Genomic DNA, 27,337 nt, shown 5'->3' with positions numbered 1-27,337 from the left:
ACCACTGAGTATGGGAGCTACAAGAAAGCAGGAAGATAGATCCCAGCTACAGTAGTAAGTAGGTCCCCATGCAGTCTAGCAGCCAGCACGGTGTCACATTTGCAGCTGCTTTCCTGTGGGAGCTATCTTCAATACCACACTTTTTCTGTTCAGCTCCCATTGAAAGAATACATTTGTCACTTAAGGTATACCGCTGAGTATGGGAGCTACAAGAAAGCAGGAAGATAGATCACAGCTACAGTAGTAAGTAGCTCCCCATGCAGTCTATCAGCCAGCACGGTGTCACATTTGCAGCTGCTTTCCTGTGGCAGCTATCTTCAATACCACACTTTTTCTGTTCAGCTCCCATTGAAAAAACTACATTTTGTCAGTTAAGGTATACCACTGAGTATGGGAGCTACAAGAAAGCAGGAAGGCAGACCCCAGCTACAGTAGTAAGTAGGTCCCCATGCAGTCTAGCAGCCAGCACGGTGTCACATTTGCAGCTGCTTTCCTGTGGGAGCTATCTTCAATACCACACTTTTTCTGTTCAGCTCCCATTGAAAAAACTACATTTTGTGTCTTAAGGTATACAACTGAGTATGAAAGCTACAAGAAAGCAGGAAGATAGATCCCAGCTACAGTAGTAAGTAGGTCCCCATGCAGTCTAGCAGCCAGCACGGTGTCACATTTGCAGCTGCTTTCCTGTGGGAGCTATTTTCAATAACACACTTTTTCTGTTCAGCTCCCATTGAAAAAATACATTTGTCAGTTAAGGTATACCGCTGAGTATGGGAGCTACAAGAAAGCAGGAAGGCAGACCCCAGCTACACTAGTAAGTAGGTCCCCATGCAGTCTAGCAGCCAGCACGGTGTCACATTTGCAGCTGCTTTCCTGTGGGAGCTATCTTCAATACCACACTTTTTCTGTTCAGCTCCCATTGAAAGAATACATCTGTCAGTTAAGGTATACCACTGAGTATGGGAGCTACAAGAAAGCAGGAAGGCAGACCCCAGCTACAGTAGTAAGTAGGTCCCCATGCAGTCTAGCAGCCAGCATGGTGTCACATTTGCAGCTGCTTTCCTGTGGGAGCTATCTTCAATACCACACTTTTTCTTCTCAGCTCCCATTGAAAGAATACATTTGTCTCTTAAGGTATACCACTGAGTATGGGAGCTACAAGAAAGCAGGAAGGCAGACCCCAGCTACAGTAGTAAGTAGGTCCCCATGCAGTCTAGCAGCCAGCACGCTGTCACATTTGCAGCTGCTTTCCTGTGGGAGCTATCTTCAATACCACACTTTTTCTTCTCAGCTCCCTTTGTAAAAACTACATTTTGTCAGTTAAGGTATACCGCTGAGTATGGGAGCTACAAGAAAGCAGGAAGGCAGACCCCAGCTACAGTAGTAAGTAGGTCCCCATGCAGTCTAGCAGCCAGCACAGTGTCACATTTGCAGCTGCTTTCCTGTGGGAGCTATCTTCAATACCACACTTTTTCTGTTCAGCTCCCATTGAAAAAATACATTTGTCTCTTAAGGTATACCACTGAGTATGGGAGCTACAAGAAAGCAGGAAGGCAGACCCCAGCTACAGTAGTAAGTAGGTCCCCATGCAGTCTAGCAGCCAGCACGGTGTCACATTTGCAGCTGCTTTCCTGTGGGAGCTATCTTCAATACCACACTTTTACAGTTCAGCTCTCATTGAAAAAACTACATTTTGTCTCTTAAGGTATACAACTGAGTATGGGAGCTACAAGAAAGCAGGAAGATAGATCCCAGCTACAGTAGTAAGTAGGTCCCCATGCAGTCTAGCAGCCAGCACGGTGTCACATTTGCAGCTGCTTTCCTGTGGGAGCTATCTTCAATACCACACTTTTTCTTCTCAGCTCCCATTGAAAGAATACATTTGTCAGTTAAGGTATACCGCTAATTATGGGAGCTACAAGAAAGCAGGAAGGCAGACCCCAGCTACAGTAGTAAGTAGGTCCCCATGCAGTCTAGCAGCCAGCACGGTGTCACATTTGCAGCTGCTTTCCTGTGGGAGCTATCTTCAATACCACACTTTTTCTGTTCAGCTCCCATTGAAAAAATACATTTGTCTCTTAAGGTATACCACTGAGTATGGGAGCTACAAGAAAGCAGGAAGGCAGACCCCAGCTACAGTAGTAAGTAGGTCCCCATGCAGTCTAGCAGCCAGCACGGTGTCACATTTGCAGCTGCTTTCCTGTGGGAGCTATCTTCAATACCACACTTTTTCTGTTCAGCTCCCTTTGAAAAAACTACTTTTATCTCTTAAGGTATACAACTGAGAATGGGAGCTACAAGAAAGCAGGAAGATAGATCCCAGCTACATTAGTAAGTACGTCCCCATGCAGTCTAGCAGCCAGCACGGTGTCACATTTGCAGCTGCTTTCCTGTGGGAGCTATCTTCAATACCACACTTTTTCAGTTCAGCTCTCATTGAAAAAGTACATTTTGTCTCTTAAGGTATACAACTGAGTATGGGAGCTACAAGAAAGCAGGAAGATAGATCCCAGCTACAGTAGTAAGTAGGTCCCCATGCAGTCTGTCAGACAGCACGGTGTCACATTTGCAGCTGCTTCCCTGTGGGAGCTATCTTCAATACCACACTTTTTCTGTGCAGCTCCCATTGAAAGAATACATTTGTCATTTAAGGTATACCGCTGAGTATGGGAGCTACAAGAAAGCAGGAAGGCAGACCCCAGCTACAGTAGTAAGTAGGTCCCCATGCAGTCTAGCAGCCAGCACGGTGTCACATTTGCAGCTGCTTTCCTGTGGGAGCTATCTTCAATACCTCACTTTTTCTGTTCAGCTCCCATTGAAAAAACTACATTTTGTCTCTTAAGGTATACAACTGAGTATGGGAGCTACAAGAAAGCAGGAAGATAGATCCCAGCTACAGTAGTAAGTAGGTCCCCATGCAGTCTATCAGTCAGCACGGTGTCACATTTGCAGCTGCTTTCCTGTGGGAGCTATCTTCAATACCACACTTTTTCTGTTCAGCTCCCATTGAAAGTATATATTTGTCAGTTAAGGTATACCGCTGAGTATGGGAGCTACAAGAAAGCAGGAAGATAGATCCCAGCTACAGTAGTAAGTAGGTCCCCATGCAGTCTAGCAGCCAGCACAGTGTCACATTTGCAGCTGCTTTCCTGTGGGAGCTATCTTCAATACCACACTTTTTCTGTTCAGCTCCCATTGAAAGAATATATTTGTCAGTTAAGGTATACCGCTGAGTATGGGAGCTACAAGAAAGCAGGAAGATAGATCCCAGCTACAGTAGTAAGTAGGTCCCCATGCAGTCTAGCAGCCAGCACGGTGTCACATTTGCAGCTGCTTTCCTGTGGGAGCTATCTTCAATACCACACTTTTTCTGTTCAGCTCCCTTTGAAAGAATACTTTTGTCAGTTAAGGTATACCACTGAGTATGGGAGCTACAAGAAAGCAGGAAGGCAGACCCCAGCTACAGTAGTAAGTAGGTCCCCATGCAGTCTATCAGCCAGCACGGTGTCACATTTGCAGCTGCTTCCCTGTGGGAGCTATCTTCAATACCACACTTTTTCTGTTCAGCTCCCATTGAAAAAACTACATTTTGTCTCTTAAGGTATACAACTGAGTATGGGAGCTACAAGAAAGCAGGAAGATAGATCCCAGCTACAGTAGTAAGTAGGTCCCCATGCAGTCTATCAGCCAGCACGGTGTCACATTTGCAGCTGCTTTCCTGTGGGAGCTATCTTCAATACCACACTTTTTCTGTTCAGCTCCCATTGAAAAAATACATTTGTCAGTTAAGGTATACCGCTGAGTATGGGAGCTACAAGAAAGCAGGAAGATAGATCCCAGCTACAGTAGTAAGTAGGTCCCCATGCAGTCTAGCAGCCAGCACGGTGTCACATTTGCAGCTGCTTTCCTGTGGGAGCTATCTTCAATACCACACTTTTTCAGTTCAGCTCTCATTGAAAAAACTACATTTTGTCAGTTAAGGTATATCACTGAGTATGGGAGCTACAAGAAAGCAGGAAGGCAGACCCCAGCTACAGTAGTAAGTAGGTCCCCATGCAGTCTAGCAGCCAGCACGGTGTCACATTTGCAGCTGCTTTCCTGTGGGAGCTATCTTCAATACCACACTTTTTCAGTTCAGCTCTCATTGAAAGAATACATTTTGTCTCTTAAGGTATACAACTGAGTATGGGAGCTACAAGAAAGCAGGAAGATAGATCCCAGCTACAGTAGTAAGTAGGTCCCCATGCAGTCTATCAGCCAGCACGGTGTCACATTTGCAGCTGCTTTCCTGTGGGAGCTATCTTCAATACCACAGTTTTTCTCCTCAGCTCCCATTGAAAGAATACATTTGTCAGTTAAGGTATACCGCTGAGTATGGGAGCTACAAGAAAGCAGGAAGGCAGACCCCAGCTACAGTAGTAAGTAGGTCCCCATGCAGTCTATCAGCCAGCACGGTGTCACATTTGCAGCTGCTTTCCTATGGGAGCTATCTTCAATACCACACTTTTTCTGTTCAGCTCCCATTGAAAAAATTAAATTTTGTCTCTTAAGGTATACAACTGAGTATGGGAGCTACAAGAAAGCAGGAAGATAGATCCCAGCTACAGTAGTAAGTAGGTCCCCATGCAGTCTAGCAGCCAGCACGGTGTCACATTTGCAGCTGCTTTCCTGTGGGAGCTATCTTCAATACCACACTTTTTCTGTTCAGGTCCAATTGAAAAAATACATTTGTCTCTTAAGGTATACCACTGAGTACGGTAGCTACACAAAGCAGGAAGGCAGACCCCAGTTACATTAGTAAGTAGGTCCCCATGCAGTCTAGCAGCCAGCACGGTGTCACACTTGCAGCTGCTTTCCTGTGGGAGCTATCTTCAATACCACACTTTTTCTTCTCAGCTCCCATTGAAAAAATTACATTTTCTCAGTTAAGGTATACCGCTGAGTATGGGAACTACAAGAAAGAAGGAAGGCAGACCCCAGCTACAGTAGTAAGTAGGTCCCCGTGCAGTCTAGCAGCCAGCACGGTGTCACATTTGCAGCTGCTTTCCTGTGGGAGCTATCTTCAATAGCACACTTTTTCTGTGTAGCTCCCATTGAAAGAATACATTTTGTCAGTTAAGGTATACCACTGAGTATGGGAGCTACAAGAAAGCAGGAAGGCAGACCCCAGCTACAGTAGTAAGTAGGTCCCCATGCAGTCTAGCAGCCAGCACGGTGTCACATTTGCAGCTGCTTTCCTGTGGGAGCTATCTTCAATACCACATTTTTCTGTTCAGCTCTCATTGAAAAAACTACATTTTGTCTCTTAAAGTATACAATTGAGTATGGGAGCTACAAGAAAGCAGGAAGATAGATCCCAGCTACAGTAGTAAGTAGGTCCCCATGCAGTCTAGCAGCCAGCACGGTGTCACATTTGCAGCTGCTTTCCTGTGGGAGCTATCTTCAATACCACACTTTTTCTGTTCAGCTCCCAGTGAAAGAATACTTTTGTCAGTTAAGGTATACCACTGAGTATGGGAGCTACAAGAAAGGAGGAAGGCAGACCCCAGCTACATTAGTAAGTAGGTCCCCATGCAGTCTAGCAGCCAGCACGGTGTCACATTTGCAGCTGCTTTCCTGTGGGAGGTATCTTCAATACCACACTTTTTCTTCCCAGCTCCCATTGAAAAAACTACATTTTGTCAGTTAAGGTATACCGCTGAGTATGGGAGCTACAAGAAAGCAGGAAGGCAGACGCCAGCTACAGTAGTAAGTAGGTCCCCGTGCAGTCTATCAGCCAGCACGGTGTCACATTTGCAGCTGCTTTCCTGTGGGAGCTATCTTCAATACCACACTTTTTCTGTTCAGCTCCCATTGAAAAAACTACTTTTGTCTCTTAAGGTATACAACTGAGTATGGGAGCTACAAGAAAGCAGGAAGATAGATCCCAGCTACAGTAGTAAGTACGTCCCCATGCAGTCTAGCAGCCAGCACGGTGTCACATTTGCAGCTGCTTTCCTGTGGGAGCTATCTTCAATACCACACTTTTTCAGTTCAGCTCTCATTGAAAAAAACACATTTTGTCAGTTAAGGTATACCACTGTGTAGGGGAGCTACAAGAAAGCAAGAAGGCAGACCCCAGCTACAATAGTAAGTAGGTCCCCATGCAATCTAGCAGCCAGCACGGTGTCACATTTGCAGCTGCTTTCCTGTGGGAGCTATCTTCAATACCACACTTTTTCAGTTCAGCTCTCATTGAAAAAACTACATTTTGTCTCTTAAGGTATACAACTGAGTATGGGAGCTACAAGAAAGCAGGAAGATAGATCCCAGCTACAGTAGTAAGTAGGTCCCCATGCAGTCTAGCAGCCAGCACGGTGTCACATTTGCAGCTGCTTCCCTGTGGGAGCTATCTTCAATACCACAGTTTTTCTCCTCAGCTCCCATTGAAAGAATACATTTGTCAGTTAAGGTATACAACTGAGTATGGGAGCTACAAGAAAGCAGGAAGGCAGACCCCAGCTACAGTAGTAAGTAGGTCCCCATGCAGTCTATCAGCCAGCACGGTGTCACATTTGCAGCTGCTTTCCTGTGGGAGCTATCTTCAATACCACACTTTTTCAGTTCAGCTCTCATTGAAAAAACTACATTTTGTCTCTTAAGGTATACAACTGAGTATGGGAGCTACAAGAAAGCAGGAAGATAGATCCCAGCTACAGTAGTAAGTAGGTCCCCATGCAGTCTATCAGCCAGCACGGTGTCACATTTGCAGCTGCTTCCCTGTGGGAGCTATCTTCAATACCACAGTTTTTCTCCTCAGCTCCCATTGAAAGCATACTTTTGTCAGTTAAGGTATACAACTGAGTATGGGAGCTACAAGAAAGCAGGAAGGCAGACCCCAGCTACAGTAGTAAGTAGGTCCCCATGCAGTCTATCAGCCAGCACGGTGTCACATTTGCAGCTGCTTTCCTATGGGAGCTATCTTCAATACCACACTTTTTCTGTTCAGCTCCCATTGAAAAAATTACATTTTGTCTCTTAAGGTATACAACTGAGTATGGGAGCTACAAGAAAGCAGGAAGTTAGATCTCAGCTACAGTAGTAAGTAGGTCCCCATGCAGTCTAGCAGCCAGCACGGTGTCACATTTGCAGCTGCTTTCCTGTGGGAGCTATCTTCAATACCACACTTTTTCTGTTCAGCTCCCATTGAAAGAATATATTTGTCAGTTAAGGTATACCGCTGAGTATGGGAGCTACAAGAAAGCAGGAAGATAGATCCCAGCTACAGTAGTAAGTACGTCCCCATGCAGTCTAGCAGCCAGCACGGTGTCACATTTGCAGCTGCTTTCCTGTGGGAGCTATCTTCAATACCACACGTTTTCTGTTCAGCTCCCATTGAAAGAATACATTTGTCAGTTAAGGTATACCGCTGAGTATGGGAGCTACAAGAAAGCAGGAAGATAGATCCTAGCTACAGTAGTAAGTAGGTCCCCATGCAGTCTAGCAGCCAGCACGGTGTCACATTTGCAGCTGCTTTCCTGTGGGAGCTATCTTCAATACCACACTTTTTCAGTTCAGCTCTCATTGAAAAAACTACATTTTGTCTCTTAAGGTATACCACTGAGTATGGGAGCTACAAGAAAGCAGGAAGGCAGACCCCAGCTACAGTAGTAAGTAGGTCCCCATGCAGTCTAGCAGCCAGCACGGTGTCACATTTGCAGCTGCTTTCCCTTGGGAGCTATCTTCAATACCACACTTTTTCTGTTCAGGTCCCATTGAAAAAATACATTTGTCTCTTAAGGTATACCACTGAGTACGGGAGCTACACAAAGCAGGAAGGCAGACCCCAGCTACATTAGTAAGTAGGTCCCCATGCAGTCTAGCAGCCAGCACGGTGTCACACTTGCAGCTGCTTTCCTGTGGGAGCTATCTTCAATACCACACTTTTTCTTCTCAGCTCCCATTGAAAAAATTACATTTTCTCAGTTAAGGTATACCGCTGAGTATGGGAACTACAAGAAAGAAGGAAGGCAGACCCCAGCTACAGTAGTAAGTAGGTCCCCGTGCAGTCTAGCAGCCAGCACGGTGTCACATTTGCAGCTGCTTTCCTGTGGGAGCTATCTTCAATACCACACTTTTTCTGTTCAGCTCCCATGGAAAAAACTACATTTTGTCTTTTAAGGTATACAACTGAGTATGGGAGCTACAAGAAAGCAGGAAGATAGATCCCAGCTACAGTAGTAAGTAGATCCCCATGCAGTCTAGCAGCCAGCACGGTGTCACATTTGCAGCTGCTTTCCTGTGGGAGCTATCTTCAATACCACACTTTTTCTGTTCAGCTCCCATTGAAAGAATATATTTGTCAGTTAAGGTATACCGCTGAGTATGGGAGCTACAAGAAAGCAGGAAGATAGATCCCAGCTACAGTAGTAAGTACGTCCCCATGCAGTCTAGCAGCCAGCACGGTGTCACATTTGCAGCTGCTTTCCTGTGGGAGCTATCTTCAATACCACATTTTTTCAGTTCAGCTCTCATTGAAAAAACTACATTTTGTCTCTTAAGGTATACAACTGAGTATGGGAGCTACAAGAAAGCAGGAAGATAGATCCCAGCTACAGTAGTAAGTAGGTCCCCATGCAGTCTAGCAGCCAGCACGGTGTCACATTTGCAGCTGCTTCCCTGTGGGAGCTATCTTCAATACCACTGTTTTTCTGTTCAGCTCCCATTGAAAGAATACATTTGTCAGTTAAGTTATACCGCTGAGTATGGGAGCTACAAGAAAGCAGGAAGGCAGACCCCAGCTACAGTAGTAAGTAGGTCCCCATGCAGTCTAGCAGCCAGCACGGTGTCACATTTGCAGCTGCTTTCCTGTGGGAGCTATCTTCAATACCACACTTTTTCAGTTCAGCTCTCATTGAAAAAACTACATTTTGTCTCTTAAGGTATACCACTGAGTATGGGAGCTACAAGAAAGCAGGAAGGCAGACCCCAGCTACAGTAGTAAGTAGGTCCCCATGCAGTCTAGCAGCCAGCACGGTGTCACATTTGCAGCTGCTTTCCCTTGGGAGCTATCTTCAATACCACACTTTTTCTGTTCAGGTCCCATTGAAAAAATACATTTGTCTCTTCAGGTATACCACTGAGTACGGGAGCTACACAAAGCAGGAAGGCAGACCCCAGCTACAATAGTAAGTAGGTCCCCATGCAGTCTAGCATCCAGCACGGTGTCACACTTGCAGCTGCTTTCCTGTGGGAGCTATCTTCAATACCACACTTTTTCTTCTCAGCTCCCATTGAAAAAATTACATTTTCTCAGTTAAGGTATACCGCTGAGTATGGGAACTACAAGAAAGAAGGAAGGCAGACCCCAGCTACAGTAGTAAGTAGGTCCCCGTGCAGTCTAGTAGCCAGCACGGTGTCACATTTGCAGCTGCTTTCCTGTGGGAGCTATCTTCAATACTCCACTTTTTCTGTTCAGCTCCCATGGAAAAAACTACATTTTGTCTCTTAAGGTATACCACTGAGTATGGGAGCTACAAGAAAGCAGGAAGATAGATCCCAGCTACAGTAGTAAGTAGGTCCCCATGCAGTCTATCAGCCAGCACGGTGTCACATTTGCAGCTGCTTTCCTGTGGGAGCTATCTTCAATACCACACGTTTTCTGTTCAGCTCCCATTGAAAGAATACATTTGTCAGTTAAGGTATACCACTGAGTATGGGAGCTACAAGAAAGCAGGAAGATAGATCCCAGCTACAGTAGTAAGTAGGTCCCCATGCAGTCTAGCAGCCAGCACGGTGTCACATTTGCAGCTGCTTTCCTGTGGGAGCTATCTTCAATACCACACTTTTTCTGTTCAGCTCTCATTGAAAAAACTACTTTTTGTCTCTTAAGGTATACAACTGAGTATGGGAGCTACAAGAAAGCAGGAAGATAGATCCCAGCTACAGTAGTAAGTAGGTCCCCATGCAGTCTATCAGCCAGCACGGTGTCACATTTGCAGCTGCTTCCCTGTGGGAGCTATCTTCAATACCACTGTTTTTCTCCTCAGCTCCCATTGAAAGAATACATTTGTCAGTTAAGGTATACCGCTGAGTATGGGAGCTACAAGAAAGCAGGAAGGCAGACCCCAGGTACAGTAGTAAGTAGGTCCCAATGCAGTCTAGCAGCCAGCACGGTGTCACATTTGAAGCTGCTTTCCTGTGGGAGCTATCTTCAATACCACACTTTTTCTGTTCAGCTCCCATTGAAAAAACTACATTTTGTCTCTTAAGGTATACAACTGAGTATGGGAGCTACAAGAAAGCAGGAAGATAGATCCCAGCTACAGTAGTAAGTAGGTCCCCATGCAGTCTAGCAGCCAGCACGGTGTCACATTTGCAGCTGCTTTCCTGTGGGAGCTATCTTCAATACCACACTTTTTCTGTTCAGCTCCCGTTGAAAAAACTACATTTTGTCAGTTAAGGTATACCACTGAGTATGGGAGCTACAAGAAAGCAGGAAGGCAGACCCCAGCTACAGTAGTAAGTAGGTCCCCATGCAGTCTAGCAGCCAGCACGGTGTCACATTTGCAGCTGCTTTCCTGTGGGAGCTATCTTCAATACCACACTTTTTCTGTTCAGCTCCCATTGAAAGAATACATTTGTCAGTTAAGGTATACCACTGAGTATGGGAGCTACAAGAAAGCAGGAAGGCAGACCCCAGCTACAGTAGTAAGTAGGTCCCCATGCAGTCTAGCAGCCAGCACGGTGTCACATTTGCAGCTGCTTTCCTGTGGGAGCTATCTTCAATACCACACTTTTTATGTTCAGCTCCCATTGAAAGAATATATTTGTCAGTTAAGGTATACCGCTGAGTATGGGAGCTACAAGAAAGCAGGAAGATAGATCCCAGCTACAGTAGTAAGTACGTCCCCATGCAGTCTAGCAGCCAGCACGGTGTCACATTTGCAGCTGCTTTCCTGTGGGAGCTATCTTCAGTACCACACGTTTTCTGTTCAGCTCCCATTGAAAGAATACATTTGTCAGTTAAGGTATACCGCTGAGTATGGGAGCTACAAGAAAGCAGGAAGATAGATCCTAGCTACAGTAGTAAGTAGGTCCCCATGCAGTCTAGCAGCCAGCACGGTGTCACATTTGCAGCTGCTTTCCTGTGGGAGCTATCTTCAATACCACACTTTTTCAGTTCAGCTCTCATTGAAAAAACTACATTTTGTCTCTTAAGGTATACCACTGAGTATGGGAGCTACAAGAAAGCAGGAAGGCAGACCCCAGCTACAGTAGTAAGTAGGTCCCCATGCAGTCTAGCAGCCAGCACGGTGTCACATTTGCAGCTGCTTTCCCTTGGGAGCTATCTTCAATACCACACTTTTTCTTCTCAGCTCCCATTGAAAAAATTACATTTTCTCAGTTAAGGTATACCGCTGAGTATGGGAACAACAAGAAAGAAGGAAGGCAGACCCCAGCTACAGTAGTAAGTAGGTCCCCGTGCAGTCTAGCAGCCAGCACGGTGTCACATTTGCAGCTGCTTTCCTGTGGGAGCTATCTTCAATACCACAATTTTTCTGTTCAGCTCCCATTGAAAAAACTACATTTTGTCTCTTAAGGTATACAACTGAGTATGGGAGCTACAAGAAAGCAGGAAGATAGACCCCAGCTACAGTAGTAAGTAGGTCCCCATGCAGTCTATCAGCCAGCACGGTGTCACATTTGCAGCTGCTTCCCTGTGGGAGCTATCTTCAATACCACAGTTTTTCTCCTCAGCTCCCATTGAAAGAATACATTTGTCAGTTAAGGTATACAACTGAGTATGGGAGCTACAAGAAAGCAGGAAGGCAGACCCCAGCTACAGTAGTAAGTAGGTCCCCATGCAGTCTAGCAGCCAGCACGGTGTCACATTTGCAGCTGCTTTCCTATGGGAGCTATCTTCAATACCACACTTTTTCTGTTCAGCTCCAATTGAAAAAATTACATTTTGTCTCTTAAGTTATACAACTGAGTATGGGAGCTACAAGAAAGCAGGAAGATAGATCTCAGCTACAGTAGTAAGTAGGTCCCCATGCAGTCTAGCAGCCAGCACGGTGTCACATTTGCAGCTGCTTTCCTGTGGGAGCTATCTTCAATACCACACTTTTTCTGTTCAGCTCCCATTGAAAGCATACTTTTGTCAGTTAAGGTATACCACTGAGTATGGGAGCTACAAGAAAGGAGGAAGGCAGACCCCAGCTACAGTAGTAAGTAGGTCCCCATGCAGTCTATCAGCCAGCACGGTGTCACATTTGCAGCTGCTTTCCTGTAGGAGCTATCTTCAATACCACAGTTTTTCTGTTCAGCCCCCATTGAAAAAACTACATTTTGTCTCTTAAGGTATACAACTGAGTATGGGAGCTACAAGAAAGCAGGAAGATAGATCCCAGCTACAGTAGTAAGTAGGTCCCCATGCAGTCTAGCAGCCAGCACGGTGTCACATTTGCAGCTGCTTTCCTGTGGGAGCTATCTTCAATACCACACTTTTTCTGTTCAGCTCCCATTGAAAGAATACTTTTGTCAGTTAAGGTATACCACTGAGTATGGGAGCTACAAGAAAGGAGGAAGGCAGACCCCAGCTACAGTAGTAAGTAGGTCCCCATGCAGTCTAGCAGCCAGCACGGTGTCACATTTGAAGCTGCTTTCCTGTGGGAGCTATCTTCAATACCACAGTTTTTCTGTTCAGCTCCCATTGAAAAAACTACATTTTGTCTCTTAAGGTATACAACTGAGTATGGGAGCTACAAGAAAGCAGGAAGATAGATCCCAGCTACAGTAGTAAGTAGGTCCCCATGCAGTCTAGCAGCCAGCACGGTGTCACATTTGCAGCTGCTTTCCTGTGGGAGCTATCTTCAATACCACACTTTTTCTGTTTAGCTCCCATTGAAAGAATATATTTGTCAGTTAAGGTATACCGCTGAGTATGGGAGCTACAAGAAAGCAGGAAGATAGATCCCAGCTACAGTAGTAAGTACGTCCCCATGCAGTCTAGCAGCCAGCACGGTGTCACATTTGCAGCTGCTTTCCTGTGGGAGCTATCTTCAATACCACACGTTTTCTGTTCAGCTCCCATTGAAAGAATACATTTGTCAGTTAAGGTATACCGCTGAGTATGGGAGCTACAAGAAAGCAGGAAGATAGATCCCAGCTACAGTAGTAAGTAGGTCCCCATGCAGTCTAGCAGCCAGCACGGTGTCACATTTGCAGCTGCTTTCCTGTGGGAGCTATCTTCAATACCACACTTTTTCAGTTCAGCTCTCATTGAAAAAACTACATTTTGTCTGTTAAGGTATACCACTGAGTATGGGAGCTACAAGAAAGCAGGAAGGCAGACCCCAGCTACAGTAGTAAGTAGGTCCCCATGCAGTCTAGCAGCCAGCACGGTGTCACATTTGCAGCTGCTTTCCCTTGGGAGCTATCTTCAATACCACACTTTTTCTGTTCAGGTCCCATTGAAAAAATACATTTGTCTCTTAAGGTATACCACTGAGTACGGGAGCTACACAAAGCAGTAAGGCAGACCCCAGCTACATTAGTAAGTAGGTCCCCATGCAGTCTAGCAGCCAGCACGGTGTCACACTTGCAGCTGCTTTCCTGTGGTAGCTATCTTCAATACCACACTTTTTCTTCTCAGCTCCCATTGAAAAAATTACATTTTCTCAGTTAAGGTATACCGCTGAGTATGGGAACTACAAGAAAGAAGGAAGGCAGACCCCAGCTACAGTAGTAAGTAGGTCCCCGTGCAGTCTAGCAGCCAGCACGGTGTCACATTTGCAGCTGCTTTCCTGTGGGAGCTATCTTCAATACCACACTTTTTCTCCTCAGTTCCCATTGAAAGATTACATTTGTCAGTTAAGGTATACCACTGAGTATGGGAGCTACAAGAAAGCAGGAAGGCAGACCCCAGCTACAGTAGTAAGTAGGTCCCCATGCAGTCTAGCAGCCAGCACGGTGTCACATTTGAAGCTGCTTTCCTGTGGGAGCTATCTTCAATACCACACTTTTTCTGTTCAGCTCCCATTGAAAAAACTACATTTTGTCTCTTAAGGTATACAACTGAGTATGAGAGCTACAAGAAAGCAGGAAGATAGATCCCAGCTACAGTAGTAAGTAGGTCCCCATGCAGTCTATCAGCCAGCACGGTGTCACATTTGCAGCTGCTTTCCTGTGGGAGCTATCTTCAATACCACACTTTTTCTGTTCAGCTCCCATTGAAAGAATATATTTGTCAGTTAAGGTATACCGCTGAGTATGGGAACTACAAGAAAGCAGGAAGATAGATCCCAGCTACAGTAGTAAGTAGGTCCCCATGCAGTCTAGCAGCCAGCACGGTGTCACATTTGCAGCTGCTTTCCTGTGGGAGCTATCTTCAATACCACACTTTTTCTGTTCAGCTCCAATTGAAAAAACTACATTTTGTCTCTTAAGGTATACAACTGAGTATGGGAGCTACAAGAAAGCAGGAAGATAGATCCCAGCTACATTAGTAAGTATGTCCCCATGCAGTCTAGCAGCCAGCACGGTGTCACATTTGCAGCTGCTTTCCTGTGGGAGCTATCTTCAATACCACACTTTTTCAGTTCAGCTCTCAGTGAAAAAACTACATTTTGTCTCTTAAGGTATACAACTGAGTATGGGAGCTAGAAGAAAGCAGGAAGATAGATCCCAGCTACAGTAGTAAGTAGGTCCCCATGCAGTCTATCAGCCAGCACGGTGTCACATTTGCAGCTGCTTCCCTGTGAGAGCTATCTTCAATACCACTGTTTTTCTCCTCAGCTCCCATTGAAAGAATACATTTGTCAGTTAAGGTATACCGCTGAGTATGGGACCTACAAGAAAGCAGGAAGGCAGACCCCAGCTACAATAGTAAGTAGGTCCCCATGCAGTCTAGCAGCCAGCACGGTGTCACATTTGCAGCTGCTTTCCTGTGGGAGCTATCTTCAATACCACACTTTTTCTGTTCAGCTCTCATTGAAAAAACTACACTTTGTCTCTTAAGGTATACAACTGACTATGGGAGCTACAAGAAAGCAGGAAGATAGATCCCAGCTACAGTAGTAAGTAGGTCCCCATGCAGTCTAGCAGCCAGCACGGTGTCACATTTGCAGCTGCTTTCCTGTGGGAGCTATCTTCAATACCACACTTTTTCTGTTCAGCTCTCATTGAAAAAACTACATTTTGTCAGTTAAGGTATACCACTGAGTATGGGAGCTACAAGAAAGCAGGAAGGCAGACCCCAGCTACAGTAGTAAGTAGGTCCCCATGCAGTCTAGCAGCCAGCACGGTGTCACATTTGCAGCTGCTTTCCTGTGGGAGCTATCTTCAATACCAGAGTTTTTCTCCTCAGCTCCCATTGAAAGAATACATTTGTCAGTTAAGGTATACCACTAAGTATGGGAGCTACAAGAAAGCAGGAAGGCAGACCCCAGCTACAGTAGTAAGTAGGTCCCCATGCAGTCTAGCAGCCAGCACGGTGTCACATTTGCAGCTGCTTTCCTGTGGGAGCTATCTTCAATACCACACTTTTTCTGTTCAGCTCTCATTGAAAAAACTACATTTTGTCTCTTAAGGTATACAACTGAGTATGGGAGCTACAAGAAAGCAGGAAGATAGATCCCAGCTACAGTAGTAAGTAGGTCCCCATGCAGTCTATCAGCCAGCACGGTGTCACATTTGCAGCTGCTTCCCTGTGGGAGCTATCTTCAATACCACTGTTTTTCTCCTCAGCTCCCATTGAAAGAATACATTTGTCAGTTAAGGTATACCGCTGAGTATGGGAGCTACAAGAAAGCAGGAAGGCAGACCCCAGGTAGAGTAGTAAGTAGGTCCCAATGCAGTCTAGCAGCCAGCACGGTGTCACATTTGCAGCTGCTTTCCTGTGGGAGCTATCTTCAATACCACACTTTTTCTGTTCAGCTCTCATTGAAAAAACTACATTTTGTCTCTTAAGGTATACAACTGAGTATGGGAGCTACAAGAAAGCAGGAAGATAGATCCCAGCTACAGTAGTAAGTAGGTCCCCATGCAGTCTATCAGCCAGCACGGTGTCACATTTGCAGCTGCTTTCCTGTGGGAGCTATCTTCAATACCACACTTTTTCTTCTCAGCTCCCATTGAAAAAATTACATTTTCTCAGTTAAGGTATACCGCTGAGTATGGGAACTACAAGAAAGAAGGAAGGCAGACCCCAGCTACAGTAGTAAGTAGGTCCCCGTGCAGTCTAGCAGCCAGCACGGTGTCACATTTGCAGCTGCTTTCCTGTGGGAGCTATCTTCAATACCACACTTTTTCTGTTCAGCTCCCATTCAAAAAACTACGTTTTGTCAGTTAAGGTATACCGCTGAGTATGGGAGCTACAAGAAAGCAGGAAGGCAGACCCCAGCTACAGTAGTAAGTAGGTCCCCATGCAGTCTATCAGCCAGCACGGTGTCACATTTGCAGCTGCTTTCCTGTGGGAGCTATCTTCAATACCACACTTTTTCTCCTCAGTTCCCATTGAAAGAATACATTTGTCTCTTAAGGTATACCACAGACTACGGGAGCTACAAGAAAGCAGGAAGGTAGACCCCAGCTACAGTAGTAAGTAGGTCCCCATGCAGTCTATCAGCCAGCACGGTGTCACATTTGCAGCTGCTTTCCTGTGGGAGCTATCTTCAATACCACACTTTTTCTGTTCAGCTCCCATTGAAAGAATACATTTGTCAGTTAAGGTATACAACTGAGTATGGGAGCTACAAGAAAGCAGGAAGATAGATCCCAGCTACAGTAGTAAGTAGGTCCCCATGCAGTCTAGCAGCCAGCACGGTGTCACATTTGCAGCTGCTTTCCTGTGGGAGCTATCTTCAATACCACACTTTTTCTGTTCAGCTCCATTGAAAGAATACATTTGTCAGTTAAGGTATACCACTGAGTATGGCAGCTACAAGAAAGCAGGAAGGCAGACCCCAGCTACAGTAGTCAGTAGGTCCCCATGCAGTCTATCAGCCAGGACGGTGTCACATTTGCAGCTGCTTTCCTGTGGGAGCTATCTTCAATACCACACTTTTTCTGTTCAGCTCCCATTGAAAAAACTACATTTTGTCTCTTAAGGTATACAACTGAGTATGGGAGCTAGAAGAAAGCAGGAAGATAGATCCCAGCTACAGTAGTAAGTAGGTCCCCATGCAGTCTATCAGCCAGCACGGTGTCACGTTTGCAGCTGCTTTCCTGTGGGAGCTATCTTCAATACCACACTTTTTCTGTTCAGCTCCCATTGAAAGAATACATTTGTCAGTTAAGGTATACCGCTGAGTGTGGGAGCGACAAGAAAGCAGGAAGGCAGACCCCAGCTACAGTACTAAGTAGGTCCCCATGCAGTCTAGCAGCCAGCACGGTGTCACATTTGCAGCTGCTTTCCTGTTGGAGCTATCTTCAATACCACACTTTTTCTGTTCAGCTCCCATTGAAAAAACTACATTTTGTCTCTTAAGGTATACAACTGAGTATGGGAGCTACAAGAAAGCAGGAAGATAGATCCCAGCTACAGTAGTAAGTAGGTCCCCATGCAGTCTATCAGCCAGCACGGTGTCACATTTGCAGCTGCTTTCCTGTGGGAGCTATCTTCAATACCACACTTTTTCTGTTCAGCTCCCATTGAAAGAATACATTTGTCAGTTAAGGTATACCACTGAGTATGGGAGCTACAAGAAAGCAGGAAGATAGATCCCAGCTACAGTAGTAAGTAGGTCCCCATGCAGTCTAACAGCCAGCACGGTGTCACATTTGCAGCTGCTTTCCTGTGGGAGCTTTCTTCAATACCACACTTTTTCTGTTCAGCTCCCATTGAAAGAATACATTTGTCAGTTAAGGTATACCACTGAGTATGGCAGCTACAAGAAAGCAGGAAGGCAGACCCCAGCTACAGTAGTCAGTAGGTCCCCATGCAGTCTATCAGCCAGCACGGTGTCACATTTGCAGCTGCTTTCCTGTGGGAGCTATCTTCAATACCACACTTTTTCTGTTCAGCTCCCATTGAAAAAACTACATTTTGTCTCTTAAGGTATACAACTGAGTATGGGAGCTACAAGAAAGCAGGAAGATAGATCCCAGCTACAGTAGTAAGTAGGTCCCCATGCAGTCTATCAGCCAGCACGGTGTCACGTTTGCAGCTGCTTTCCTGTGGGAGCTATCTTCAATACCACACTTTTTCTGTTCAGCTCCCATTGAAAGAATACATTTGTCAGTTAAGGTATACCGCTGAGTATGGGAGCTACAAGAAAGCAGGAAGATAGATCCCAGCTACAGTAGTAAGTAGGTCCCCATGCAGTCTAGCAGCCAGCACGGTGTCACATTTGCAGCTGCTTTCCTGTGGGAGCTATCTTCAATACCACACTTTTTCTGTTCAGCTCCATTGAAAGAATACATTTGTCAGTTAAGGTATACCGCTGAGTATGGGAGCTACAAGAAAGCAGGAAGGCAGACCCCAGCTACAGTAGTAAGTAGGTCCCCATGCAGTCTATCAGCCAGCACGGTGTCACATTTGCAGCTGCTTTCCTGTGGGAGCTATCTTCAATACCACACTTTTTCTGTTCAGCTCCCATTGAAAGAATACATTTGTCAGTTAAGGTATACCACTGAGTATGGCAGCTACAAGAAAGCAGGAAGGCAGACCCCAGCTACAGTAGTCAGTAGGTCCCCATGCAGTCTAGCAGCCAGCACGGTGTCACATTTGCAGCTGCTTTCCTGTGGGAGCTATCTTCAATACCACACTTTTTCTATTCAGCTCCCATTGAAAAAACTACATTTTGTCTCTTAAGGTATACAACTGAGTATGGGAGCTAGAAGAAAGCAGGAAGATAGATCCCAGCTACAGTAGTAAGTAGGTCCCCATGCAGTCTATCAGCCAGCACGGTGTCACGTTTGCAGCTGCTTTCCTGTGGGAGCTATCTTCAATACCACACTTTTTCTGTTCAGCTCCCATTGAAAGAATACATTTGTCAGTTAAGGTATACCACTGAGTATGGGAGCTACAAGAAAGCAGGAAGATAGCTCCCAGCTACAGTAGTAAGTAGGTCCCCATGCAGTCTATCAGCCAGCACGGTGTCACATTTGCAGCTGCTTTCCTGTGGGAGCTATCTTCAATACCACACTTTTTCTGTTCAGCTCCCATTGAAAGAATACATTTGTCAGTTAAGGTATACCACTGAGTATGGGAGCTACAAGAAAGCAGGAAGATAGCTCCCAGCTACAGTAGTAAGTAGGTCCCCATGCAGTCTATCAGCCAGCACGGTGTCACATTTGCAGCTGCTTTCCTGTGGGAGCTATCTTCAATACCACACTTTTTCTGTTCAGCTCCCATTGAAAGAATACATTTGTCAGTTAAGGTATACCGCTGAGTATGGGAGCTACAAAAAAGCAAGAAGATAGATCCCAGCTACAGTAGTAAGTAGGTCCCCATGCAGTCTGGCAGCCAGCACGGTGTCACATTTACAGCTGCTTTCCTGTGGGAGCTATCTTCAATACCACACTTTTTCTGTTCAGCTCCCATTGAAAGAATACATTTGTCAGTTAAGGTATATCGCTGAGTGTGGGAGCTACAAGAAAGCAGGAAGGCAGACCCCAGATACAGTACTAAGTAGGTCCCCATGCAGTCTAGCAGCCAGCACGGTGTCACATTTGCAGCTGCTTTCCTGTGGGAGCTATCTTCAACACCACACTTTTTCTGTTCAGCTCCCATTGAAAAAACTACATTTTGTCTCTTAAGGTATACAACTGAGTATGGGAGCTACAAGAAAGCAGGAAGATAGATCCCAGCTACAGTAGTAAGTAGGTCCCCATGCAGTCTAGCAGCCAGCACGGTGTCACATTTGCAGCTGCTTTCCTGTGGGAGCTATCTTCAATACCACACTTTTTCTGTTCAGCTCCCATTGAAAAAACTACATTTTGTCTCTTAAGGTATACAACTGAGTATGGGAGCTAGAAGAAAGCAGGAAGATAGATCCCAGCTACAGTAGTAAGTAGGTCCCCATGCAGTCTAGCAGCCAGCACGGTGTCACATTTGCAGCTGCTTTCCTGTGGGAGCTATCTTCAATACCACACGTTTTCTGTTCAGCTCCCATTGAAAGAATACATTTGTCAGTTAAGGTATACCGCTGAGTATGGGAGCTACAAGAAAGCAGGAAGATAGATCCCAGCTACAGTAGTAAGTAGGTCCCCATGCAGTCTAGCAGCCAGCACGGTGTCACATTTGCAGCTGCTTTCCTGTGGGAGCTATCTTCAATACCACACTTTTTCTGTTCAGCTCCATTGAAAGAATACATTTGTCAGTTAAGGTATACCACTGAGTATGGGAGCTACAAGAAAGCAGGAAGATAGCTCCCAGCTACAGTAGTAAGTAGGTCCCCATGCAGTCTATCAGCCAGCACGGTGTCACATTTGCAGCTGCTTTCCTGTGGGAGCTATCTTCAATACCACACTTTTTCTGTTCAGCTCCCATTGAAAAAACTACATTTTGTCTCTTAAGGTATACAACTGAGTATGGGAGCTACAAGAAAGCAGGAAGATAGATCCCAGCTACAGTAGTAAGTAGGTCCCCATGCAGTCTAGCAGCCAGCACGGTGTCACATTTGCAGCTGCTTTCCTGTGGGAGCTATCTTCAATACCACACTTTTTCTGTTCAGCTCCCATTGAAAGAATACATTTGTCAGTTAAGGTATACCGCTGAGTATGGGAGCTACAAGAAAACAGGAAGATAGATCCCAGCTACAGTTTTAAGTAGGTTCCCATGCAGTCTAGCAGCCAGCACGGTGTCACATTTGCAGCTGCTTTCCTGTGGGAGCTATCTTCAATACCACACTTTTTCTGTTCAGCTCCATTGAAAGAATACATTTGTCAGTTAAGGTATACCGCTGAGTATGGGAGCTACAAGAAAGCAGGAAGGCAGACCCCAGCTACAGTAGTAAGTAGGTCCCCATGCAGTCTAGCAGCCAGCACGGTGTCACATTTGCAGCTGCTTTCCTGTGGGAGCTATCTTCAATACCACACTTTTTCTGTTCAGCTCCCATTGAAAGAATACATTTGTCAGTTAAGGTATACCACTGAGTATGGCAGCTACAAGAAAGCAGGAAGGCAGACCCCAGCTACAGTAGTCATTAGGTCCCCATGCAGTCTATCAGCCAGCACGGTGTCACATTTGCAGCTGCTTTCCTGTGGGAGCTATCTTCAATACCACACTTTTTCTGTTCAGCTCCCTTTGAAAGAATACATTTGTCAGTTAAGGTATACCGCTGAGTACGGGAGCTACAAGAAAGCAGGAAGATAGATCCCAGCTACAGTAGTAAGTAGGTCCCCATGCAGTCTATCAGCCAGCACGGTGTCACATTTGCAGCTGCTTTCCTGTGGGAGCTATCTTCAATACCACACTTTTTCTTCTCAGCTCCCATTGAAAAAACTACATTTTGTCAGGTAAGGTATACCGCTGAGTATGGGAGCTACAAGAAAGCAAGAAGATAGATCCCAGCTACAGTAGTAAGTAGGTCCCCATGCAGTCTATCAGCAAGCACGGTGTCACATTTGCAGCTGCTTTCCTGTGGGAGCTATCTTCAATACCACAGTTTTTCTGTTCAGCTCCCATTGAAAGAATACATTTGTCAGTTAAGGTAGACCGCTGAGTATGGGAACTACAAAAAGCAGGAAGGAAGACCCCAGCTACAGTAGTAAGTAGGTCCCCATGCAGTCTAGCAGCCAGCACGGTGTCACATTTGCAGCTGCTTTCCTGTGGGAGCTATCTTCAATACCACACTTTTTCTTCTCAGCTCCCATTGAAAGAATACATTTGTCAGTTAAGGTATACCGCTGAGTATGGGAGCTACAAGAAAGCAGGAAGATAGATCCCAGCTACAGTAGTAAGTAGGTCCCCATGCAGTCTATCAGCCAGCACGGTGTCACATTTGCAGCTGCTTTCCTGTGGGAGCTATCTTCAATACCACAGTTTTTCTGTTCAGCTCCCATTGAAAGAATACATTTGTCAGTTAACGTATACCGCTGAGTATGGGAGCTACAAGAAAGCAGGAAGGAAGACCCCAGCTACAGTAGTAAGTAGGTCCCCATGCAGTCTAGCAGCCAGCACGGTGTCACATTTGCAGCTGCTTTCCTGTGGGAGCTATCTTCAATACCACACTTTTTCTGTTCAGCTCCCATTGAAAGAATACATTTGTCAGTTAAGTTATACAACTGAGTATGGGAGCTACAAGAAAGCAGGAAGATAGATCCCAGCTACAGTACTAAGTAGGTCCCCATGCAGTCTAGCAGCCAGCACGGTGTCACATTTGCAGCTGCTTTCCTGTGGGAGCTATCTTCAATACCACACTTTTTCTGTTCAGCTCCCATTGAAAGAATACATTTGTCAGTTAAGGTATACCACTGAGTATGGCAGCTACAAGAAAGCAGGAAGGCAGACCCCAGCTACAGTAGTAAGTAGGTCCCCATGCAGTCTAGCAGCCAGCACGGTGTCACATTTGCAGCTGCTTTCCTGTGGGAGCTATCTTCAATACCACACTTTTTCTGTTCAGCTCCCATTGAAAAAACTACATTTTGTCTCTTAAGGTATACAACTGAGTATGGGAGCTACAAGAAAGCAGGAAGATAGATCCCAGCTACAGTAGTAAGTAGGTCCCCATGCAGTCTATCAGCCAGCACGGTGTCACGTTTGCAGCTGCTTTCCTGTGGGAGCTATCTTCAATACCACACTTTTTCTGTTCAGCTCCCATTGAAAGAATACATTTGTCAGTTAAGGTATACCGCTGAGTATGGGAGCTACAAGAAAGCAGGAAGGCAGACCCCAGCTACAGTAGTAAGTAGGTCCCCATGCAGTCTAGCAGCCAGCACGGTGTCACATTTGCAGCTGCTTTCCTGTGGGAGCTATCTTCAATACCACACTTTTTCTGTTCACCTCCCTTTGAAAAAACTACATTTTGTCTCTTAAGGTATACAACTGAGTATGGGAGCTACAAGAAAGCAGGAAGATAGATCCCAGCTACAGTAGTAAGTAGGTCCCCATGCAGTCTAGCAGCCAGCACGGTGTCACATTTGCAGCTGCTTTCCTGTGGGAGCTATCTTCAATACCACACTTTTTCTTCTCAGCTCCCATTGAAAGAATACATTTGTCAGTTAAGGTATACCACTGAGTATGGGAGCTACAAGAAAGCAGGAAGATAGATCCCAGCTACAGTAGTAAGTAGGTCCCCATGCAGTCTAGCAGCCAGCACGGTGTCACATTTCCAGCTGCTTTCCTGTGGGAGCTTTCTTCAATACCACACTTTTTCTGTTCAGCTCCCATTGAAAGAATACATTTGTCAGTTAAGGTATACCACTGAGTATGGCAGCTACAAGAAAGCAGGAAGGCAGACCCCAGCTACAGTAGTCAGTAGGTCCCCATGCAGTCTAGCAGCCAGCACGGTGTCACATTTGCAGCTGCTTTCCTGTGGGAGCTATCTTCAATACCACACTTTTTCTGTTCAGCTCCCATTGAAAAAACTACATTTTGTCTCTTAAGGTATACAACTGAGTATGGGAGCTACAAGAAAGCAGGAAGATAGATCCCAGCTACAGTAGTAAGTAGGTCCCCATGCAGTCTATCAGCCAGCACGGTGTCACATTTGCAGCTGCTTTCCTGTGGGAGCTATCTTCAATACCACACTTTTTCTGTTCAGCTCCCATTGAAAGAATACATTTGTCAGTTAAGGTATACCGCTGAGTATGGGAGCTACAAGAAAGCAGGAAGATAGATCCCAGCTACAGTAGTAAGTAGGTCCCCATGCAGTCTAGCAGCCAGCACGGTGTCACATTTGCAGCTGCTTTCCTGTGGGAGCTATCTTCAATACCACAGTTTTTCTGTTCAGCTCCCATTGAAAAAACTACATTTTGTCTCTTAAGGTATACAACTGAGTATGGGAGCTACAAGAAAGCAGGAAGATAGATCCCAGCTACAGTAGTAAGTAGGTCCCCATGCAGTCTATCAGCCAGCACGGTGTCACATTTGCAGCTGCTTTCCTGTGGGAGCTATCTTCAATACCACACTTTTTCTGTTCAGCTCCCATTGAAAGAATACATTTGTCAGTTAAGGTATACCGCTGAGTATGGGAGCTACAAGAAAGCAGGAAGATAGATCCCAGCTACAGTAGTAAGTAGGTCCCCATGCAGTCTAGCAGCCAGCACGGTGTCACATTTGCAGCTGCTTTCCTGTGGGAGCTATCTTCAATACCACACTTTTTCTGTTCAGCTCCCATTGAAAGAATACATTTGTCAGTTAAGGTATACCGCTGAGTATGGGAGCTACAAGAAAGCAGGAAGATAGATCCCAGCTACAGTAGTAAGTAGGTCTCCATGCAGTCTATCAGCTAGCACGGTGTCACATTTGCAGCTGCTTTCCTGTGGGAGCTATCTTCAATACCACACTTTTTCTGTTCAGCTCCCATTGAAAAAACTACATTTTGTCAGTTAAGGTATACCGATGAGTATGGGAGCTACAAGAAAGCAGGAAGATAGATCCCAGCTACAGTAGTAAGTAGGTCCCCATGCAGTCTATCAGCTAGCACGGTGTCACATTTGCAGCTGCTTTCCTGTGGGAGCTATCTTCAATACCACACTTTTTCTGTTCAGCTCCCATTGAAAAAACAACATTTTGTCTCTTAAGGTATATAACTGAGTATGGGAGCTACAAGAAAGCAGGAAGATAGATTCCAGCTACAGTAGTAAGTAGGTCCCCATGCAGTCTATCAGCCAGCACGCTGTCACATTTGCAGCTGCTTTCCTGTGGGAGCTATCTTCAATACCACACTTTTTCTGTTCAGCTCCCATTGAAAGAATACATTTGTCAGTTAAGGTATACCACTGAGTATGGGAGCTACAAGAAAGCAGGAAGATAGATCCCAGCTACAGTAGTAAGTAGGTCCCCATGCAGTCTAGCAGCCAGCACGGTGTCACATTTGCAGCTGCTTTCCTGTGGGAGCTATCTTCAATACCACACTTTTTCTGTTCAGCTCCCATTGAAAGAATACATTTGTCAGTTAAGGTATACCACTGAGTATGGGAGCTACAAGAAAGCAGGAAGATAGATCCCAGCTACAGTAGTAAGTAGGTCCCCATGCAGTCTAGCAGCCAGCACGGTGTCACATTTGCAGCTGCTTTCCTGTGGGAGCTATCTTCAATACCACACTTTTTCTGTTCAGCTCCCATTGAAAGAATACATTTGTCAGTTAAGGTATACCACTAAGTATGGGAGCTACAAGAAAGCAGGAAGATAGATCCCAGCTACAGTAGTAAGTAGGTCCCCATGCAGTCTAGCAGCCAGCACGGTGTCACATTTGCAGCTGCTTTCCTGTGGGAGCTATCTTCAATACCACACTTTTTCTGTTCAGCTCCCATTGAAAGAATACATTTGTCAGTTAAGGTATACCGCTGAGTGTGGGAGCTACAAGAAAGCAGGAAGGCAGACCCCAGCTACAGTAGTAAGTAGGTCCCCATGCAGTCTAGCAGCCAGCACGGTGTCACATTTGCAGCTGCTTTCCTGTGGGAGCTATCTTCAATACCACACTTTTTCTGTTCAGCTCCCTTTGAAAAAACTACATTTTGTCTCTTAAGGTATACAACTGAGTATGGGAGCTACAAGAAAGCAGGAAGATAGATCCCAGCTACAGTAGTAAGTAGGTCCCCATGCAGTCTATCAGCCAGCACGGTGTCACATTTGCAGCTGCTTTCCTGTGGGAGCTATCTTCAATACCACACTTTTTCTGTTCAGCTCCCATTGAAAAAACTACATTTTGTCTCTTAAGGTATACAACTGAGTATGGGAGCTACAAGAAAGCAGGAAGATAGATCCCAGCTACAGTAGTAAGTAGGTCCCCATGCAGTCTATCAGCCAGCACGGTGTCACATTTGCAGCTGCTTTCCTGTGGGAGCTATCTTCAATACCACACTTTTTCTGTTCAGCTCCCATTGAAAAAACAACATTTTGTCTCTTAATGTATATAACTGAGTATGGGAGCTACAAGAAAGCAGGAAGATAGATTCCAGCTACAGTAGTAAGTAGGTCCCCATGCAGTCTAGCAGCCAGCACGGTGTCACATTTGCAGCTGCTTTCCTGTGGGAGCTATCTTCAATACCACACTTTTTCTGTTCAGCTCCCATTGAAAGAATACATTTGTCAGTTAAGGTATACCACTGAGTATGGGAGCTACAAGAAAGCAGGAAGATAGATCCCAGCTACAGTAGTAAGTAGGTCCCCATGCAGTCTAGCAGCCAGCACGGTGTCACATTTGCAGCTGCTTTCCTGTGGGAGCTATCTTCAATACCACACTTTTTCTGTTCAGCTCCCATTGAAAGAATACATTTGTCAGTTAAGGTATACAACTGAGTATGGGAGCTACAAGAAAGCAGGAAGATAGATCCCAGCTACAGTAGTAAGTAGGTCCCCATGCAGTCTAGCAGCCAGCACGGTGTCACATATGCAGCTGCTTTCCTGTGGGAGCTATCTTCAATACCACAGTTTTTCTGTTCAGCTCCCATTGAAAGAATACATTTGTCAGTTAAGGTATACAACTGAGTATGGGAGCTACAAGAAAGCAGGAAGGCAGACCCCAGCTACAGTACTAAGTAGGTCCCCATGCAGTCTAGCAGCCAGCACGGTGTCACATTTGCAGCTGCTTTCCTGTGGGAGCTATCTTCAATACCACACTTTTTCTGTTCAGCTCCCATTGAAGAAACTACATTTTGTCAGTTAAGGTATACCACTGAGTATGGGAGCTACAAGAAAGCAGGAAGGCAGACCCCAGCTACAGCAGTAAGTAGGTCCCCATGCAGTCTAGCAGCCAGCACAGTGTCACATTTGCAGCTGCTTTCCTGTGGGAGCTATCTTCAATACCACACTTTTTCTGTTCAGCTCCCATTGAAAGAATACATTTGTCAGTTAAGGTATACCGCTGAGTATGGGAGCTACAAGAAAGCAGGAAGATAGATCCCAGCTACAGTAGTAAGTAGGTCCCCATGCAGTCTAGCAGCCAGCACGGTGTCACATTTGCAGCTGCTTTCCTGTGGGAGCTATCTTCAATACCACAGTTTTTCTGTTCAGCTCCCATTGAAAAAAGTACACTTTGTCTCTTAAGTTATACAACTGAGTATGGGAGCTACAAGAAAGCAGGAAGATAGATCCCAGCTACAGTAGTAAGTAGGTCCCCATGCAGTCTATCAGCCAGCACGGTGTCACATTTGCAGCTGCTTTCCTGTGGGAGCTATCTTCAATACCACAGTTTTTCTGTTCAGCTCCCATTGAAAGAATACATTTGTCAGTTAAGGTATACCA

The sequence above is a fragment of the Colius striatus genome, chromosome 22 (assembly GCF_028858725.1).
Source record: "Colius striatus isolate bColStr4 chromosome 22, bColStr4.1.hap1, whole genome shotgun sequence".
Classification (NCBI taxonomy): domain Eukaryota; kingdom Metazoa; phylum Chordata; class Aves; order Coliiformes; family Coliidae; genus Colius; species Colius striatus.
Note: the sequence above shows the minus strand (reverse complement) of the source record.